We start from the raw sequence: 19,565 nt of genomic DNA, 5'->3' as shown, positions 1-19,565 counted from the left end.
ACTCGCTGACCTCCACGGGGAGGTCCAATTAGAACTGGGCCATCCAACCCTAGCACGCCTGGATCCATAATTTCATACCCATAGTTCTTCCACCCTACCCGTGTTCAACTTACATGCATAGCTTCCATTATCCACTTGTTATGGCAGCTACGTCACACCTCCAAACATTGCCCTCTCCAGAGTGTTAGGGGCCCTACACATATGTTGTCCCACCTTGTGTATGCTCAGGCTCTCCCACCATTTAGTCTTTGAACATACCAGCCCTTGCTTGTTCAATGGTAAGAGGGCTAAACGCTCTAAATAATTTTTGGGTAGTCCTAGTAGGGACTATCCTCTGACTGTGTGTAAAGTGGACTTAGCAATTCAACTATGTTACTCTCACTGGTAATATCCTGCCTGTGGTATGAGTAGCAGTGCTTTGCTCACTCCTAGCCCGCGTGATATGGCATACACTGAGAGCACTCTATGATACTATTAGTTGCTGTTGATGCCCTTCTCATCCCTTGTCTATGCTTTATTTTTACAATGTTCATTCGTTATACACATATATATATATATATATATGCGTGTGTATGTGTATATATATATATATATATATATATATATATATATATATTATATATATATATACATATATATATATATATATATATATATATATATGTATATGTGTGTGTGTGTGTGTGTGTGTGTGTGTACATATATATATATATATATATATGTATATATATATATGGGTCTACTGCATAAGATCGACAGACCATTTGATTGACATTCATTTAGTCAACAGCTTATTTGGTCGACAACCAGTATTCAAGGCACTTTACAGGGATTTGCCCCGCTCCCCAATGTTGTGCGACCCTGTAGTTGTTATATATAGTTAGGCGGGGGTGTGGTGGGCACAGTCCCCCACATTGGGTGGTGTGTGGGGTGAAACCCCCCCCACCTATTTTCATTTAAAATGTGTAGTTTTTGTTGTATTTTCATATTTTAAATGAAAATAGGTGGGGGCCTTCGCCCCTGCACACCCCCCAGTGAGGGGACTGTGCCCCCCACACCCCCCTAACTAAATATATATACTCCAGGGTCCCACAATATTGGTGAGGGGGGCAAATCCCAGGTTTTTGCCTTGAATACTGGTTGTCGACCAAATGAGCTGTCGACCAACTGAATGTCGATCAAATGGTCTGTCGATCTTATGACATAGACCCATATATATATATATATATATATATATATATATATATATATATATATATATGTGTATATATATATTACATCTGTACATACTCATATACATTTCCTATGCTGGGAGCTGCTTACACCCGTGCAAGCACAGTCGCATATGCTTACTGTTTGTTATATATGTTTACTGCCACTTATTTGTGCTTTTTTTGTAGCTTATTCATTATGACAGTACCACTTTGATTGAAATGATCTGGTTAAAAATCCCATGCGATACTCAAGTTTACTTTTACATGTTATTATGTTGGTTTTACAGCAGGACGACATTCATTCCACATGGAAAATGATATGTGCTATAGTCGAACCTGAACCGTGAATACCTGTTCGTTAAGCAGATGCTCTAACCACGACACTATTGGTATGCTGCTTCATTTATATGTATACCCATAGTTCATAGTTATCCGTACACACGCCTCAACACATCACTAACACAGCAGGCATCCATTCTCCAGTTAGGAAAACTGCACCACTACACATGTAACATTCCCTACTGCTCTGGGCTTGTCCCGCATGTTGACTCACTCCAAGTATATTCCAACTTCTCAAGCCTATGGTCCTGACACATACATTTATATGATGGTCAGGGTGTTCATATGATCATCTGTTTTTAGTCTTGTCTGAATGGGTATTTGGACTGCTCTTTACCCGTTTGAAAGTCAGACTTACCACGTGGACAGAATTAGTTCCACTGTTAGCATTCTACCTGTGGTAAGAGACACAGGGGGTTTTTGCTTACCTCTGGCCAGCTTGATTTATTAAGCACTAGATAATACAGGTCTTCCGCTGCTGATTTCCTTCGCATTTGTTATGAATGTTTTCTTATACCCATGTTTGTTCTGTAGATATATATATATATATATATATATATATATATGTGTGTGTGTGTGTGTGTGTGTGTGTGCACGTATGCATGCATATACATCTACATGATTAATTACGTTGATCATACTAGCGAATGACTGTGCTGTCTGCTATGTTTGTGATAACATCAGAGTTAGGTATAACTGCCGTGGCTTAGTGGTAAATCACATTGTTTATGATGTGTAGGGTCCTGGTGTCGAGCCTGGCCTAGGTGTTTTATTGTGTTGCTGGGCAGAACAAGGGCTGTTGGACAAAGGGTGAGTACAATGCTTTACAGCAGCGGTTTTCCGTTTAACCGCCGATTCCCGTCACACAAACACCTTCTGCATTCTTACTGTGATACGTCACCCCAGTTCACATTTCAATGGTATTATATCGTTATACAGCATAAAATTAGCAAGATATGCTCGCATATGGATTACGCATCATAAATAGTGTGTGCTGCAGTTGAACCGGCAATGTCTGCTCGATAAGCGGATGCTTTAACCACTACACTATTGCTGTGTGGCTTCATTTGCATGTATACCCATGGTTCATAGTTACCAGAACAAGCACAGCAAAACATCACTAACAGAGCAGTCATCCATTCTCTGGTCGGAAATAAACCACACCACTACACATGCGCCACTCCCTACTGCTCTAGACACGTCCCGTATGTTGGCTCACTCCAAGTATATTCAGACGTCCCAAGCTTATAGTCCTGGGACAGATTTTCATTTAATGGTTAGGGTGTTCAATTAGTCTTCTAGTTTTGGCTTGTGTGAGTGGAGATTGGGACTGCTTTGTATTTGTTTTAAAGTCAGACTTAGTGTGTTCACACAATTAGTTCCACTGTTAGCATCTTACCTGTGGTTGGGGATGCAGGAGGTTTGTTCATCTCTGGTTGGCTTGATATGACAGCAGTAAGTACTATGGGGGGGGGGGTTCTGCTGCTGTTTCCTTTCACATTTATTTTGACTGCTTTATTGTGCCCATGTTCATTTTTCATGGATATATATATATATATATATATATATATGTATATATATATATATATATATATATATATATGTAAATATATATATATATATATATATATATATATATATATATATATCCGTCTGTACATTCACATGCATATACACCTACATGCTTGTTTACATTTCCCATACTGTTGAATGACCGCCAGTTACTGTCACGCATACCCGCTTACGTCTGCTTTAAGTCACCATAATCACACTATTTCCGACTGCCATTATTGTGGGCATCATATAAAATTAGCAGTCCTTGCATGGTTTGGACCTGGGAACAGGAGCACCATAGTCATTGGTTCTACCACTAAACCATCCGTGATACATTCTGTATGGATGGTAATTAGGATATTTGACTTTACTACAGGAATTCCACACTACTGGCAACATATGTGACAGTCGCTTGGTGTACATATGTATAGTACATGTTACTATTCATGTTTCTGAGAGGCATATGTATACATTTGCAAGTATACATATTTATGAATAGGACACATACTTGACAACTACTTATATGCATGTATGTGTGATGTGTAGCTATGCAAATATAAGTATGTACATTTATAGATATATGACTACATATCTGGAGTTATACATGGCCATGTATATGAACAACCACATATGAGAGGTACCTGTACCATTTGTATACAGGGGTTGTGTGCATCATTACGGAGAGGAACCTGGATGGGGTATACAATTTGTGGACATGTACTATTTGGAAGATGGCTATGGGGAAGCTTCATGGGAACATATGAAAGGTATATATTCCCAATAATGCACATGGGGAGACATGCATCATGGTCAGGTGTTTAATCCCAAGTCATAGGTTCTGCAGGACCGAGTGGAGGCTGAGCAGGGTTGTGGTCAGGTACTGCTAATCTGACTTGTTCCCGCCTGCCCGGATGTCAACAGGGGTGGACATCGTGTTATGCCACAAAGTCTAATCTTGAGATCAGACACTTATCCCATGAGGGATGTCCAAAAATTGTGAATGACGGACCCCATTCTTTGGCTATTCGAAAATGTGGTAGGGTTATGCATGCATGGGATACCTAGTTTGCAAGCCTGACACTGCCTAGGGTGCGACTGCATATTAGATGTGGGTAGGGGGCACTATGTACAGATATGGCTGTGCCAAGCTAGCAGCCCGAGTATGGGTGGTTTTGGTAGACGTTCAGCAAGGGGGGGTGGTGTGCTGTGGAGGGGATGATGGGTATTCAATTATCTATCCAGGTGTGTTTGGGTTGGATGGCTCAGTTCAGGCCAGACCATTATGTGGGTGTGAGCCGGTAACATTTCTGTAGATGTGTATCGCACATTTTAATGTTCATATGTTTGTGGGATTGTGTTCTGCAGTATGGCCTGTCAGGGTGTATTGTGGATGTGAATGTAAGTTTTGGTTTCCTTTCTGATTCACCCACTGCTCCCTCGTACACCTCCAGTTCTCCTATTGCACATCCGACCCAGTGTCCCCTTGGCGAATTATTACATTACCCATATCCCACACACACCATCCATCCCTTCTCTGGTTGATGGCCCATGGCACAGACACCAGAACACATTGCGTACTCTACATATCTCTGGTACCAATATGGTTGTGAGGACAACCCTGGCATATTTGATCTTCCACATGCTATACTTCATGCACATAGGTACATGCAAACATTTATCTTTCATGACATGGTAAGTAGACCCAGGTAATACCCATTTATCTTTGGGCCATCCAGACAGGGATGACTTGGACCGCGAATGGGCAGATATTGAGTGAATGCTCTGACCATTGGTAGAGTTGCCACCTTTTCAAATGGCCAAAGTGGGACATTTTCAGGACACACATCAGTTTTTACAGGCCGACACGTACCCATGATCAGTACAAAGGATAGTACTTTACTTTTATGCCTAAGTGAAAGCTTACTCTTGTAGCAGTTTAGTTGCTTATTCTGTTTCTTGTAACATTTAGGTATTTTAGATACAGAAATAACTATTTTATGGAACTATTATATAAAATATGGGACATAATTATGTCCTACAATTGCAGGACATTTGCCATTTTTAATATTTTTGGTAAGGACACAACTGCCCAGAGAGGGACTGTCTCTCACAAAGTGGGACATGTGGTAACCCTAACCATTGGGCTAGGCTTAGCAAAGGGCAGTGGCACACAAACACGCTGCGTTTTGCTTCCACTTGGTATAACAATCAACACTACAATGGAATACGGGCACAGGGTTTTAAATGTCATTTGCTTGAGGGATGGGGACTCAATATTCAGCTACGTGCCTTTCTGTTTACTTTTTATTTTTGGTGTTCACAGAACTGTCATTTCAGTATCCACGGACACTGACAGAAGTGATTACTATTAGAGGCAGGCTGTACTAGTCAGCATTTTAGGTTGCTCATCTGCAGCCAACATGTTCACGCCTCCGTGCAGTGCTTAGACACGCTCCCTGCACTCGCGCATGTTTCCTATGCACGTGGACTTTGCGGCAGCACGCCTTCATTAATATGCATATGGTGCTGCTGCGCCATCTCTATGCCACACGGTCGGCGCAAGGCTAACGCCGTCCTTGCGCCAAGCTTCATGAATCCCGGGGTGTGTCTCCTTTTCCCATACCCAGGTAATTCACAGATGATTATAATCAGTCCCTAATGGCAGACATTCAAAATTCTTATTTCATATCCCTCAATAAATGCATGTTAATGCAAAAGCTGTTTACAAGGTTCAGAAGTATACCTAATGCTCCCTTCATGACATGTTGCAGGAACTGCATAAAGCTTGAGATAGTCAATATATATATATATATATATATATATATATATATATATAAGTCAATATATATATATATATATATATATATATATATATATATATATATATATATATATATAAATAATCACCTAATGCACTAATTTATCTGTTAGTGCAGCAGGCTGTCAAATCGGTTTCTTGTGTCTAGGGTACATAGTTCAAATCCCTTCCCCCATGTATTTTTATTTATATATTCTTAAAATAAAACCCTGGTATCTTGTTGGTGGTGCAAAAGACTAATACTCTCAATGTGAGAGTGCCAGGTTTGAAGTTTATTTAAACTCTTTAATGACAAGCTACTTATCCCTAGTCTATAGTGCTTTTCCACACTTTTTTTCCAGTGTGTGCCTTTAAAGCATGCAATATTGAGTAGTCCTGGTGTGTCGTGTTTCCCCTAATGCCCAATCCCTATTCTGTTCATGTGCCACTCAAGGCAAAGTATAGGGTAGTCCCTGGTGAATAGAGTTTCCTCTCAGCCCACATTATGTGTCAGTGTCAGCTAGATGAAAGTACTAGAGTTTTCCTTGGTGAATAGAGTTTCTCCCAGCCCACATTATGTGTCAGTGTCAGCTAGATGAAAGTAATAGAGTTTTCCCTCATGGCTATTGGCTCTTCCCCATCCCCAGTCCTTGTACTGGTTATGTGCCACTCAAGCATAAGTAAAGAGGCTCCCTTCATGACCAGTGATTTTCCCCACTCAAGGCCACATTCTGCTTGTAAGTCTAGATGTATCTGAAGGTACAACAGACACCCTAGTTCACACACACACACACACACACACACACACACACACACACACACATGCACACACACGCACACACGGACACGCACAACACACACACACACACACACACACACACACACACACACACACACACACACACGCTAACATGCACACATGCACACAAATACACAAAAACACAGAAACACACAGAACAGACCTCTCCCCACACATTCGCACTCAGAGGCACTCATCCATTGAACAATACACACACAGATGCATACATTACCCCCTAACTACCCTACTGCTATCTCCCAAGCAGACACACACTCTCACATACACTCAAAAATGCAGTCCCTCTCAAACACTCATATGTACATGTCCTGACCCTACATTACCATTAAACTTCCCAGATGTATATATGAACACAAACATGCAATAAGTATTGATGATGAAAAAAATGCATTGGCTAAACATTACAAGAGAGGGAAATGTAGAATGAATTATAAATTTGCATTAGATAAGATAGAAGGTTATGATAAGTTATTCAATGCTGAAGATTAACTAGGGTGAAGAGAATATTCTTGGCAGGTAAAAAATTAAATGCTTGGCATCCACCAGGACTTAATAATAGGGAAGACTTTGTTGCTTTTTTAAAAAAAGAAGTTAAAGCATTAGTATTTTTATAAAAGTGTTTTAAGTTATGTCATGTGATTTATTCATGTCATGTGACTTTTTCTGTGTTTTAAAAGCTAGGTCAAAGAAATGTATGTCAGTTTGAAAACGTCTAATGTAGACAAAAGCGGTTACTGGTTTCTTGATTGAAGTTGTTTGGTTTGCTCATTTCTATGCCTTTTATTTTGTTAATAAATTAGGAAAGGTTATCTTGAGTTGTATACATGGTGGACACCACATGCTCGATGTGCACACATTGTGGACAACTCATGGTAACCTTTATGAATTTCTAGTTCTAGTTAATACTTTGCCCTCTCTCGGCCTTGACAATACTGCTGTACAATGGTTTGTTTCCTACCTCTTCAGTAGAAAACAAGCAGTTTTATGGCAGACTAAACTCTCTAACTTACTACCCAATACATTGGGAGTCCCGCAAGGATCTATTTTAGGGCCGTTATTATTTTCCATCTTTATCAATGATCTCCATACAGTTATTCCTGATGCCAGTTGCATACAATATGCAGATGATTCTATGTTAATTTGCTCTGGCACAACTCCCTCAGATCTACAAGCAACAACCCAGTCCACTTTTAGCAAAATAGAACAGTGGCTCTCCAATCGGCGCCTGATTCTGAATCCTAAAAAAACTAAAATGTTGTTGTTTCTCCCAACAAAAAAGTCTTGCCCCTTTAATTTTACTATCCAAGCTAAAGATGGGACCATAATTTCTCCAGATCTCTCAACAAAATTACTAGGGGTAACCATAGATAACAAACTAAAATATGATATACATGTTAACCAAATGATCAAGACCATTAATAAGAAACTAGGTTCCTTATATAGAATAAAGAGCTTCCTGACCCCTCAAGCTAAAATGGCCATTGCCCAGACTCATCTTCTCTCATCACTCCTGTACTCGTCCCCTTACTTCATAACATAAGCAAAACTGTCATGAACAAACTCTCTAACTGCTACAATCATATTATGAGGTTTGTTACTGGGTCACCATATAGGACCCATCATTGTACCAACTTAGCCAAGCTCAACTGGTCTGAGCTTCCTACCCTTATTTCTTTCAACCTACTAGTCCTTACACACAAAATTATGTATAACCCTGAATATCCTCCTTCCCTCAAAATGCTGCTTCCTTTATGCAACAATCCTCGTCCATTGAGGTCATCCAACCGTCTCCTAATCCAAACACTCAAAACTAGTAACTCTGCTGGTGACTCCCTTCTCAATAATGCTGCAGGTAAAATTTGGAACAAACTTCCCCATGATATTATATCTACGTTAACATTAAGTCAATTCAAAGCCAAACTAAAAATATATCTGAGTACAAAAAGGAATTGTCACTGCTTAAATCCGGGGTAGTTTACCTTTGACTATACTAACATTCATTACACCTTACTCTCCTATTTCTCCCTACTATCCTAAATCCTCCTCCTTTTAAATAAATTATATCTGAACAAAATATGTTCTAACTTTGAATGTAAAATATATTTCACTGTGATTCAAATTGTTTTGTATCTATGTTTGGAGCTTTTCTCCCCGGGCCTCCGCTGAAAATGGACATGTATCCAGTCGGATCCTCCCGGTCAACAAATGTAAAATAAAAAAAAATAAATAAATAAATAAAAAATTTGGTCCTAGTTCATCTTCCTGTAAATACATAAATAACCAACCAAACAAATACATTTTTACATTCTCCAGAAAGTAGCTTGTAACAAATTACCTAATACTCAGGCTATGATGAAATTTGGCAGAACTGATCAGTGCTGCACCCTGGCAAACAAATTTGAGTGAATAAATACATAAATGAATAATGTGAATCATTATAGATTTTAGTCTTAAATATGATCTAGACATTATAGTCATGATCTTTCACATTAGCAAATGACTGAGAACTTTTTCCTGTACTAAGCATTTTTTTTATTTGACCTGAATAGGATCACTGTAGCTACAGCCTATGTGTTTAACAGCTCTTCTGTGCCTCCTGTGTATTTACTAACACCATTTTCCCACTGATTGGCTAATTTCAGGAAATATAAAGCAGAGCTGTTCATTTTGCTACTGTTTGTACCCAGCATTGTTTCTCCCACAGGTGCTAACATTAAATACAATATGATCATGAACCTTATATAATTTAAGATGCCCCACAACATATCCTATTATCCTATGTCCTTAAAATTGTTGTAAACTCCCTTTCATTTCCAAAGACCTCCCTACCTGCACAAAGCATAAATATAATTTTCTCACAATAGTCCTGGTTACTCCACCACTCAGACTTGTTCGCATTATGTCATGAAAAGTTCACCTCACAAACAGCTCGAGCTGTTGTTTTCTAAGACATCACATAAGCAGATCAAACTGAATCCTCTTTTATTTTCTTTCACTTTTCACTTCTCCTGTCTCTATATTACATTTTTACACCCCTGACTTCTATTTATTTTCACTAGAATAACTTTTCTACTGCATCTTACTGTATTGATCTGTCTCTGGGGGGCCCTATTAGCTCATGGTATATTAGTATTTCATTAGGTTACTCACATTCTCAATGTTGCCCTAATTTTCCTCACTAAAGTTAGATTGTGTTATTGTGTTACTGCAGTACTACAGATTTTCTAATTTTTTTAATGTCTTAGTTATTCCTCTCTGCCTTACCTACGACGTATAGTACTCATTTTTTACTTAGTTCATTTCTACATATATGTGGCTCTTTGGACATGTAGCAACATGCTTATCTAAATGTATCTCAGTACAGCTACCATCTGAAACACCATTCTCTGGGTTTCAAATATAAATTGTGAATATGTATATATCTTCCAATTTCTCTCAGACGTAAAATAGGAGGAATTCAGAGTCATATAGTGAAGCATGGAATATGTTCTTGTGACAAGAATGTCCCTCGGAGTCTCAAAAGCTTGCACAGAGTGCAAGATCGGTGCAGGAGTGCAAGTAGGCAATGCCGTGCGATCCAGGAACAGCCTGCAGGGGTGTGCACGAGCGCTCCTGCACTAATCTTGCATGGACTAAGCCTTGGTATTCAAATCGCCCCACTTGCAGGTAAAATCCATGAAAATGAGGTGATTTTGCAATCCAGGAATCTTGCAAAAGTTTGTACAAGACTAGTGCAATCTGCAGAAATGTACTCAGTAACCAAGTACATTTCTGAAAAATCCAAAACAGAGCTATGACAGCTCCAAATAAAGGCTGAATATCATGTAGTAAGCATGCCAATGGCCAAGTATAAGGCCACTGGTATTGCAAACAGTACAAAAAATAAAAAAAAAACAATTTTAATTTTTGTAGCCGATTTTAGCTGTTTAAGCATAGGGCAGCAGCGCGCAAATGGGATCGGAAGGAAAATAATACAATAAACCTAAAATAAGCATTCTAACTAAAATTAGTATTCTGCCATGCAAGTCAATGGCAGGCAGAAGGCAACCTGGCCAGTGAGTAGTGTTTGCTAAGGAGGGAGGCTCAGTGTGAGACATGTAACTATGCATTAACAAGCAATCCTATGCAAATGAGGGGAAGGATAGTAAATCCCAGTTTTCCCCAGCATGTGAGTCAGGTCCCAAAAGTGTAAGAGTAGGAATAGCTTGTTGCAAGCCTAGGAGGTAGGTGACATCATGGGTGTGTGTGTCAGGCATACTATAAGCAGATTGGAGCCCTATGGCTCGGGTTTGCACTTAGCTTAGCACAGCTAAGCTAGTGGGTGTGTCTAAACCTGCCTAGCAGTTTTTACAAAGCCTAAGCGGGTGTGCGTGCAGCATCAAGGGTACTCCACCAGTTTCTGGATGTCATTTTAGCACATGTCAGTAAGCACGTATATTTCCCCAACACCCATGAGGCATTGGCCAGCAATATGCGTCTCTTCCACCAAATAGCAGAATACCCTGAGGTAGTGGGTGCACTAGACAGAATGCACATAGGCATCAAAGCACCACCCGGTGAGCGGGGTAGGGTCTACATCAACCGCAAAGGGCTTCCCCTCCATCAACTGCCAGGTCATGTGCAATGCCCAGGGCATAATAATGAACATGTGTGTTGGCTGCCCTGGAAGCTATCACGATTCCCACATCTGGCATCTGATGCAGCTGTACCAGAGATTTGCCAGTGGGGACATCCCACATGATCACTTAGTGAGGGATGTTGGATATGCACGGGAGCCGTGGCTGATGACACCTATCAGAAATGCACACACACCCAAACATGAACTCCATAATGAGGCACACACACAAACAAGAATCATAATAGAATGTGTGTTTGGGATGCTCAAGTCACGGTTCTGGTGCCTGGACACATTCGGTGGAGCCTTGCAGTACTCACCAACTACATGTACCCAAATTATCCTTGTATGTGCCATGCTACACAATATGATCCTGTGGAAACAACTGCAGCAGGAGCAGCATGAGGCAGGGCCACACAACCCCCCCACCATTGCCAAGGCCTGCACAGGCACAGAGTGACTCGGAGGAGGAGCAACCTGACCCTGCCCCAGTAGGCAGAAGAAGGTGTGCCCAGTATGCCCTGGCCTTGGTAAAGAGGCAACTCATAGCACATACAATGACATGGGAGGGACTCAGGGAATAACACCTCTATCCTACTCTCACATACAGTAAAAGGGATGCCAAACATTACACTACCAGTGCCTAACCATGTGTAGGGAGTGTACTATGTGCACCTGACATAGGCAACTCTGCAGCACCATCCTCAATACTGGGACACCCACAAGGTAAGTGACTCACACATGCCAGTCGGGGGGGGGGGTCACATACCCAACAGCAGTCACAGCCAGGAGGGCAGGTGTAGACAAACACAAACAAATGCTGTGCTATGGCCTCTGAATGAGGCCTATGGGTAACCTTCCCCCCAGGCCTACACAGACAGACTACAGCAGGCCAAGCAGTGGGATGTCAGTTGTGAAGGCTAGGAAGTCAGAAACTAATAAGTAGGTAATTAAAAGCTAAGATCTATAGTACACTGGTATGCCTCTAGCCAGCACGATATGTAAGACTACAGACTGAAATGGAGTACCAGACATACCAGTACAGTCCTAGCAAATGTATACAAGTGTCAGGTGTGCCCCCCATCCTATTTAGACATATAGTAACAGTCAGGTATGCCCCCCCAATCCTGTGTAGAAATGTAGAAATAGTCAGGTGTGCCCCCCATCATACATAGAAATATAGTAACAGTCAGTTGTGCCCCCCAAACCTATGTAGAAATGTAGAAACAGTCAGGTGTTCCCCCCACTATGCAGAAATGTAGTAACAGTCAATGCCAAATGATCAATGGATATTCTGCAGAGACAGCATGCTACCTGTTGGTGTACAACACAAAGGCCAGTACTGCAGTACAAACTACCTGGGCTTGATCCACACATGTAGTACAGATGGCCATACTGGGCATGATCACACACTTAAACACATGAAAGCCATGTCTGCAAACACCAGTGGACCAGACATATCTGGCAGTCGCAGTTGTTAGTGCAGACACTCGTCAGTATGCACCACTCATGCCTTGCACACACAGTGGATAAGAATGCAGACATATATGTAAGGACAACACACTATAATAAGCCAAAGGTAGATGGACATAGATGTGTGGAAGAGGGTGACTGTGACAAAGAGCCATCCAGGCCTGTCCCACCCAGCACACAGCCAAAGGGCACCAAACACATTAGGTGCAGATGTCACTCACTGCAGATACTAGCCACTAGTATCTGTCAGCAGTACAGACTATGTGGTGCACGTGCCATCTGTGCAACATGACTGTACAAGGAAGTAGTCATCTAGCAGCTGTATACATGTACCTGTGACATATGACCCTGTGCGTGCCCGCATGTGATGTGTCAACCCCTAGATGAATGGGTTATGGCCCATGCACACACACACTGCCCTCCCCATAGCCCTACTATGACAAGCCTGCTGAGGTCATCCAATGTGAAATACACTTTTGGGAGAGTTGTAGCCCAGTAATCTTTGTGGCGCATCCCATAACTGGATACTGCTGTAGTGTGATTAGTGAGGTAAGAGTTCTAATCCCAGACTTGGCAACTTTGTGCATTTGTCTGTCTGTCTGACTGTGTAGAGAGCAATGTTTTTAGGGTAGTCACACTCCCAACAATTCAAATGCTCAACCTTGGCAAGGCTGCTGATGTCATCCACCTAGAAATACACCTCTAGGAAGATTGTAGCCCAGTAATCTCTATAGCACGTCCTATAACTGCATACTGCTGTCGTGTGATAAAGTAGTTAGGTAGGTGTTCTAATCCCAGACATGACAAGTGTGTGTGTGTCTGTCTGACTCTGTCTGTGTCAAAAGCAATGCTTTTTAGGGTACTCATACTGCTTACAGGTCATATACTCAACTTTGGCAAAGCTGCTGATGTCATCCACCTAGAAATACACCTCTGGAAAGGTTATAGCCCAGTAATCTCTGTAGTACATCTTGTAACTGTGTACTTCTTTAGTGTAATAAAGTAATTTGGTAGGTGTTCTAATCCCAGACATGGTAAGTGTGTGTGTGTCTGTCTGTGTAGAGAGAAATGATTTTTAGGGTACTCACACTGCCTAAAAGTCATATACTCAACTTTGGCAAAGCTGCTGATGTCATCCACCTAGAAATACACCTCTGGGAAAATTATAGCCCAGTAATCTCCGAAGGGCGCCCTGCAACTGTGTACTGCTGTAGTGTGATAAAGTAGTTAGATAGGTGTTTTAATCCCACACATGGCAAGTGAGTGTGTCTCTCTGGCTCTGTCTGTGTAGAAAGCCATGCTTTTTAGGGTACTCACACTGCCTACAAGTCATATACTCAACTCTGGCAAGGCTGCTGATGTCATCCACCTAGAAATTCACCTCTCGGAAGGGTGTAGCCCAGTAATCTTTGTAGAGTGTCCTGTAACTGTGTACTATTGTACTGTGATAATATAGTTAGGTAGGTGTTTTAATCCCAGACATGGCAAGTGTGTGTGTGTGTGTGTGTGCCTGCCTGTGTAGAGAGCAATGCTTGTTAGGGTACTCACACTCCCTACAATTCCTATGCTCAACTTCGGCAAGGCTGCTGATGTCACCCACCTAGAAATACACATCTAGGAAGGTTGTAGCCCAGTAATCTCCATCATGCATGCCATAACTGCGTACTACTGTAGTGTGATTTAGAACTGTGTTAGGGTTCCATCCCCACCCATGGCGGTTCTGGATGTTTTGTGTGTGGTACGATGTCTGTGTATGGAGCAATGCATTTTAGGCTAGTCACACGCAGTACATTTCAAATGGCCTACTTTGGCAATCCTGCTGTCATTCATTGTGAAAAACACCTTTGAGGAAGGGATTTTTAGTAATCCCTGTGATGCATCCTATAACAGCTCCATGCTGTAGTTTGATATCGACCTCTGTTAGGAGTTCTATACCCACACATGTTGATTTTGGATGTTTTGTGTGTGTGTCACTGTGTAGGGAGCAATGCATTTTAGGCTAGTCATGCTCACTACAATTTGAATGTCCTACTTTGGCAATCCTACTGATGTCATCCAATGTAATATACACCTTTGGGGAAGAAATACTCAAGTAATCTCCGTGGTGCTTACTATAACTGTGTAGTGTAATAAACTAGTTAGGTAGCGGTTCTACTCCCAGACATAACAGGGTTGTGTGTGTGTTTGTAACTCATATCCTGTGTGGAGGTGGTTGTGAGTGTGTGCCACCTGTGGCCAATGTGGAGCATGTTTTACATATTTCTTATATGGTGGCCCTACTCTATATCACAATGTCCACCATACAGGGATAACAGATGTGAAATAGCTGAGAGGCTGGGGTGCAAAGCCCTACCCATACATGTGACATCAAGGCCAGGCAATCACAGTTAACAACCCCAGTATTACCCAGAGCACACTCTCAACCCATGTCTCATACGCACACACATGCCTAGGCAAGAGCCAATATGTGGCTAGTACACTGCATATTGGCCACTGATAGCAGGGATATCGGGAGGCATACTGACTGTACGCATTTCAGTACAGTTTATCTGGAGTAGGGGGTAGAATCTGGCTGGCAGTAGGACCCAGCAGCCTGTTAGCTACAAACCAATGGCTGTGCTGATTGGTCCAGGGACTCCCACTTTAGTTGAACTTGTGAGAGAGAGAGAGATAGAGTGTGAGACAGCAAATATTAATACATTAATATGAGTACGTCAACTTCCAAACCCATTTCCACTTGACCTGCTTGCTTGCGTCGTTTGGTTCGGCGGCTTATCTTTAAGTTTATACTGCTTGCTGTTGCTGCTGATTTGTACCTGGCTGGCTGAATCAATTATGTAAGTTATTTAAGTTTTATTTATAAAATATGAGACGCAGAATGAAGATGCAGACCACTAATCAATGAATGAATGAACTATCATGGTGGTAAATGCTGCACTAGCTAGTCCATTTCCACAGATGATTTTTTTTTTTTAATAAAAAAACTTGCTGTCACTCAGAATCTTTTACTGAGCAAGTGAAAGATAATGGTGAGTCTTAGCAAAAAAAAAAAAGAAGCTAGCCTTAATGGATTGGATGCTACACTGTTAGTGCCAGACTAGTGCTTAAAAAGCCTTGTATGTGTGTCATTTATGGTCATAACAGGTTTCCTCCTTTAGTTTTGCAAAAAAGAGCATTTGTTTTTTTTTTTTTTTTTGGATTACTCGCCACAAAGCCACATGGCATGCTATTGCTGCTAGTATTATCATCATCATTCAGTACTAGTATAGTACTAATATAAAATTATTAATAAGTATGTGCAGTAGTAGTTGTTGTTTTGTTTTCCAATGATCCCATGAAAATAATTACCTAACCGACCGAGCCATTAGCTTTAGATCATGGCGCGCAAGGCATCAGGAGGGCGGGAAGGGTGAAAGGCCTACTAGTAGTACCGCCCGCGAATAGAGAGACTTGCACAGGTTAGCCAGTGTTTCTGATTTGTGCATCCTTACTGACACAAAACTGTTGGGTTTACTAGTACCTGTTGTTGCTGTTAATTAGCTGTCCTGATTTGTGCAACTGTTTTCAGTAAAAATAACACATTGTCCCACCCCACTCCCTTCCCTTTTGTCATTAGAAACTTTTTATTTTATTTTTTCACAAACCCCTTTTTTGGCTCTCAGTCTCAGTCAGTAACTAAGCTTTTAAACAGCTTATCCGATGAGGTATTTATTCCGTTAACATAACGATGCAAAACTGCTCAGCCAACAAAAATGTTGCCGTGGGGGATTATTGAGCCAAACCCATTCTCATTAGTAACTTCGACACACTGCCATTTCATTTTGGTGGAGGCTTTTCATTTTTAAGATACTAATGCACACATAGACCACCATAAATAAGTACTTTTAAATGTTCTCATCAATATTATATTATAAGACAATTAAAAATAAGGTAGTTGTGCCAGGTTAAGCAGTTTCCAATAAATGTATACTCTTGGGTACTCCCTGGTTTCCTAGATAATTTATTGCTTTGCTTCTGCCGTCTTGTTCCCCGCACAGTCTCTATTTTGGCTATTCTTAAAACTCTGCAATCCCGACATAGTGCAGTTAAGAAAGTTAAAAGCTGTCTTGCAGTTACACATCTGAGTTGTACCTTGAAAGTACTTCAAGATCCTCTAATGAACCACCTGTTAACATGATGCTGCTGACTGTGACCCATTCCACCCTCCTTCCTGTCTTGTGTATATACTATCTGATTCAAAGTGTGACCAGACCATGCATGATATTTGTAGGTCTTTCTTTTACCATTTAGGCATCTGTAGCAGAAAATATATAAATATATAGGTATTGCTGTTAGGGACCACAGGAAATTCCACTTCAGGACTTAACTGCCATCCATCTGTTTCTATTACTTACATGGAGAAGAACATTAAGCACTGATGCTACTTTTTATTGCAAGGACCATGGTGAAATCACTTTATGTGTAGCACCAACATATATATTGTTATCAGCAGTCATATCCACCTAGGCTCTTTCCACATCGATACTCACCTTCACATATATAACAAGTGTGTGCAAGTAAGCTGATCCAAAATACTCAATTTCCTGATTCTGGTAAAGCCAGAGGGTCCAGGAACTACCAGCATGACATTAAAATTCGCCTCACATGTTAGTAGGCTGCAACTGTCTGGTTACTCAGCATGACATTAACATTTGCCTCACATGTAAGAGGGTTGCAACTGTCTGGTTACCACTGCTGCATATTCACCAGTTAAGTAGCCCTGTCTGACTCCAGTTATCATTTTGCTTTACAACATCCTGTCGCAGTTCTGTGCCCTCTGTATAGTCATTGGCTGTCACTCACTCAGTTCTAGATGTCATTGGGACTCTAGCTACACTAAATAGTACAGCTACTCTCTATACAGTACCTAACTAGCAAGTCAGGGATTAGAAATAGGAAGAAATGGCATCTCTTAGCTGATAAAAAGTCTCTCTCTCTCTCTCTCTCTCTCTCTCTTTCTTTCTATTTCTTGTGTGCATGTGTGTATCTATCTCTGTGCATTTGTGTCCATCTGAACTGTCATCATCTATAAATATTATTACCAGTTGTAAACTAAAAGTATATAAAATGTATATATGACATATATGAGGAAGAAATATATAGGTAAAGTGTCCAGGATATAAATTGTAAGCTAAATAAGGTGCATGAGGAACAGTAACTTATTAAAAAATTAATTACCAGTTGCTTGGAAATTACTTAAAAGCGATAATTTATCCTTAGTGCACTTGTGCATTGTTGTCATTTTAAATTTTTAGGCATTTAACCAATGCAAATTTCTCCAAAAGGTAGTTGAGGAAAGCCAAACGCGAGGAATGACTACGTCAACTGTAAGGGAAGAAAAACGACAGCACCACACACACAGAGGTACAGGGTTCTCATTTGTTTTTTTCCATGTTACCCGTTTTATGATTATCAGCTTCATAGAAGTGGAAACCTATCCCAGCAATGAACGGAGAGACGCATAGAAGCTAAGTCCTAAAAAGACATCAGCCTTTTTTTGGCATGTCTGCACCACACATGGTCAATAAATATAGTCATTAACTGTCACTGACTTTGCATCATTTTATCTGTTCATGGTAATATTTAATTTTATGGCAAATATTTAAGTAGATGTCAAAACTACCCTCCAAATTGTAAAGGTGAGCACACGCCACTTTTACAAAATGTGCAAGGACTGAGAATGATAACCCTGTATCGAAACTGTTTATCTCTGTACATCACCAGCCCAATGATGAATGATCACCGTACTGCTTTCGGTAACTGTCAAAGGTCCCAGATAGGGTGGAACTCTAGCTGTGCTAGTCACAGTCCATCAAGGAAGATCCCTTAAAATAATGTCAATACATTACAAACCAGTTAAAATGCCATTCAAATGTGGATTATCCAGTTTGTAGTTAAGGATCTATCCATCTAAGCCATGAAGTTGGGTTACAATATTCAGAATTTACCTGAATTTACCCGAGGACTCAGTGGAGTGGAGTTGTCATATATAACTGAAGTTCTCTGATGGAACAGCTCCATCTGTATGTCAAACCTGGTGTTGCAGGCAGACAGCTTTCCTGCAATACTAGGTCTGACATACTGATGCTGCACAGGAGCTCCATTTGTAGGGCAGAGTCAGTTAATAGGTTCATAGGTTCATAGGTTCATACTAGGCTATCTGCCCGAGGGCATTTACAAGCCTAGCCCATCGTTTTGTGGCTTAGGCCACCCCTTTAGTATGGGGAACTATACCCATTATTTTTCTGTGCCTCTGTCGAGCAGTGACACTGAGGTAATCCCTGGGGTATATCTGCGATCTCCCATCCATTGGTCAAGATTTCTCTTGAACAAGGCCAGCGAGGTGCTCTGCCTCACATGTACCGGGATTTTGTTCCACAGCATAGGGAGTCTTTGGGTGATGAATCTATCCTCCAGCACGTCCTATTAATAGCCGTGTCAAGGTTTAAGTCTCCGCCCTTGTGGCTCTGATGGATCTAGATTTTTGAGGTGAAGCATATTCATCAAATCTGGGTTTGACATGGCCTTGTATGTTAGGCAAAGGTCACCTCTGAGCAGCGGTAAGCGACTGAATAGAGCTGGAGTTCTTTCAGTCGGGCAGCATAGGACAGATTTTGAGACCCTTTATCCTTTTGGTGAGGAACTTTGTGGCCTCTCCAGCTGCTGCAAGTGTCGGGTCAGATACATTCCGAATGGGGCATTGTACTCAATCATTGG

The sequence above is a fragment of the Protopterus annectens genome, chromosome 10.part0 (genome assembly GCF_019279795.1).
Source record: "Protopterus annectens isolate FY-2018-M chromosome 10.part0, PAN1.0, whole genome shotgun sequence".
NCBI classification, from domain to species: Eukaryota; Metazoa; Chordata; order Ceratodontiformes; family Protopteridae; genus Protopterus; species Protopterus annectens.
The sequence above is the reverse complement of the archived record's forward strand: the minus strand, read 5'-3'. Positions refer to the sequence as shown.